This window comes from Acinonyx jubatus, chromosome D1 (genome assembly GCF_027475565.1).
Source record: "Acinonyx jubatus isolate Ajub_Pintada_27869175 chromosome D1, VMU_Ajub_asm_v1.0, whole genome shotgun sequence".
Taxonomy (NCBI): domain Eukaryota; kingdom Metazoa; phylum Chordata; class Mammalia; order Carnivora; family Felidae; genus Acinonyx; species Acinonyx jubatus.
Window position 1 is genome coordinate 57,055,680 of NC_069390.1, and position 3,016 is coordinate 57,058,695.

General features: G+C 44.4%; 1 protein-coding gene across 14 annotated transcripts in view; it reads right to left on the reverse strand.

The window, feature by feature from the left end:
• The window catches only part of XRRA1 (X-ray radiation resistance associated 1), a 61,685-nt gene extending 58,842 nt beyond the window's left edge, over window positions 1-2,843 (reverse strand). For 11 of the 14 annotated variants that reach the window (XM_053203688.1, XM_053203687.1, XM_053203679.1 and 8 more), the window contains exons 1-2: window positions 2,704-2,834; window positions 556-611 (exon numbers count right to left, since the gene is read on the reverse strand). The gene's annotated coding sequence lies outside the window, so the exon portion shown is untranslated. Of the gene's footprint in view, window positions 1-555; window positions 612-2,310; window positions 2,423-2,703 lie in introns of all 14 variants that reach the window. The other 3 variants (XM_053203684.1, XM_053203680.1, XM_027039819.2) reach the window with 2 other exon arrangements.
• Between the last annotated feature and the right edge of the window lie 173 nt (window positions 2,844-3,016).

Consider the following 3,016-nt stretch of genomic DNA (forward strand, 5'->3'; position numbering starts at 1 on the left):
GAGAACACCTATGGTGTTCATTTCTTTACTCCCATTACCTAACACGCACCTGGCACATAATAGATTCCACAATTATCTGTGGAATGAGTGTTGTTGGTATCTCCTTTGGTTCAACACAGGGCACTGAATTTCCAAAAACGATTGGATGCCCTTCCTAGGTGTTCACACAACATCTTATACTTCTAGTATAGTGCTTATCACTTTTCTTTGCTCCCTTTACCAACTTTTGCTCCCCTTACCAACTTCTCACCTGCCGTGGGACCTATGATACCTTATTGACCTATGTAATTCCAGAGCCTGGCACAGAACCTAGTATTCACTAAAAATGTGTTGGGAAGATGAATGGACTGATAGATGGATGGAAAAAGATCAATAGTGAGTCAATCTGTCTTTCAGTAATCTCTCTTGTGACCCACCACACCTATCTGCTACATAGGTGAATGAATGAATGAGTAAACAGCTGGCTGGGGAATGTTAGAGATGATGACTGTTGGGAAAAGACTCCAGTAACTTACAAAATATGAGAACCTTGTTTCTGATCTGCAGGGTACTTACTTGATCTTTGATCTTGGGAAAGACCCTTTGACTTCCTTTTTTTTTTGTTTCTTCACCTGTAAAATAGATATTATACTCTTTCTTAGCCTGTCATTCAGACCTCTTGTATTTTCTCATTAATTACATCTTAATGTGACCCTCTGCTCCAAAATGTGTCTCAGCTGGGGCCTAAAAAAAATACCAAAAAACCAAAGATCCCATAAATACAAAAAGACAGAAACATGGATGGGAAGGCGAAACAAGAGAGTAATTTTATGACGATGGGGTGGAGCTAGAGTGCTTAAATAAGTTGTGCAAGTCACGAATCAGGAAGGAAAGGATCATTTATACAATCACTAATGCAAAATAAATTTATACATGATAAAAACTGCAAAAACAGAGTTGGAAGATAAGACACTGTCTGGGAAAAGATATTTGGCATACATATACAAAGGATGAATCAGACTCAGACTTGTGGAGAGCATACAGACCTGGACACAACTAATCCTAGAAATTCCAGTTCCCTATGAAGAATACCAGGTAAGGAGGTGTGGATTTACAACTAGTGGGCTAGGAAGGGCACATAATCCCCACATTACATTGTCTAGAAAGTAACTCTAAAGCAAGTATGAACTTTACCTGGATGGTGGAAAAAAGAAAGTCCAAATTCCAGACTCAGAGGCCACCTGCTTAGTTAGCTTCAGCTACCTCGGGTCTCTATCTCAAACTTGAAGCAGCTAATCTCAGCCTAATTGTAAGGCCTCCCAGCTCCAACACACACAGAGTAATGGTGCTCATTTGCATACATGTGCCTTCCATCCTTTTGGCCTATGACACATCTGCCCCTCTTCTTTGCCTGGCTCACAGAGGCAACTTTACTGTATCTCCCCCTCCTCATGTTGACCCTTCTCTGTGCTACCACCTCAGCCCACCTCTTAATGGAAACACTCCATCATGCTGTAGTATAATGGCCTGCTTACGTGTCTGTTCCCCACTCCTCACACCCCCAATCCCAGGCTGTGAGCCCCTCAAAGGCCAGGCCTAGGTCCTACCTATATCTTTATCCCCAGAACTTCATACAGGGTCTGGCCCATTGAAGGGATGCAATGAGTGTTTACTGAACTAAACTGAACTATAAACACAATGCCAAGGAGGTCTTCATTCTGTCTGCAAAGAAGGAAAAACTAAGGATCAGGAAAGGGTTCACAGGGCAAGTGACATTAGAGCTGGGTCTTGAAAAATGAAAAGATGTAAAAGAGAAACAGTAAAAAGCTACAGGAGCATCTTCCTGGATTGCTTCACAGGTGAAGCAATCCCATCTAATATTATTTAGTGATAATTATTATCACATGTTAGCTTCACCAAGACAGGTGTTTAGCCCATTATTTAGAAATATATCCCCAGTTACCAAAACAATGACTGCTAAATAGTAAGCCCTCGGTAAGCATTTGTTCAATTATTCGGACACTTAGTAGGGATTAATGGAGATAAAAACAAAAACAAGCGATGCAATGTAAGAGTTCGTAGTATAATATAATCCCGTTATGTGATAACTCTAGGTCACTAGAGTAGACGTTCCAAGAGAGTAGGGAACAGGTCTGTCTTGATCCTCCAGTACCCCTTAGTATACTTCTGAGCAATGTTGGTTCTCAATAAATATTTATGGAAAAGGTGAATAGAAAGGTGAATAGAAATTATTTAACAAAAATGAATAGAAAACATAGAATACTCTTACATCCTAAAACTATTAAAAGTAGAGTGGCAGAAGGAACATACCACGCGTTTTGACGTCAAAAACCCCTGGCTTCTAAACCAGGTCCGGATACACGCTATTTGGCCTTGGTAAGTTTCTTAGTTTCCTCATCTGACGGGGCTGTTAGTGGACTACCTGACAGGACGGATATAATAAATGCACACAGTACACAGCCTGGCAGACGGTGGATATTCCGCGAATGCGAGTTCCCTATAACACGAAAACGTTACTGACACCTAAGAGGACAGTACTAGAGAGAATAACCAGTAACTGCTGTAACGGGGCTAGGAAGGACGAAGGAAGAGTTCCTGCGCCTCTTTGGAAACTCTTCTGGAGCAGAGGAGACTCTAACCCCTCACACAAACTAAGTTTCCAGCCGCTCTAACCCCTCACACAAACTAAGTTTCCAGCCGCACCTGCCTCCGTCGTCGCTTCCGCCTCCGAGGCGTCCGCGGAGGCCGCGTCCGGACAAGACGGGCTGCGCGCCCGCGACCCTCCCGGGAATCTCGGAGCCTCTCCACGGTGGCGCCTACCACTACCTTCTCCACCCCTTGGTAACCGCGCCTCTGCAGCAGGCCGCGTAGGCGGCAACCGGTGGGCGGAACTTCTAACTACTATAAGTCCCGGCAAGCCCCGCGGCCACTTCCGCTGCCACCGCACGTCAGCCAGCCCCGAGCTACGGATCCCGATGGGCTCTTGGCGGCGCGATACGCCGTCAGCTTCAGCCAA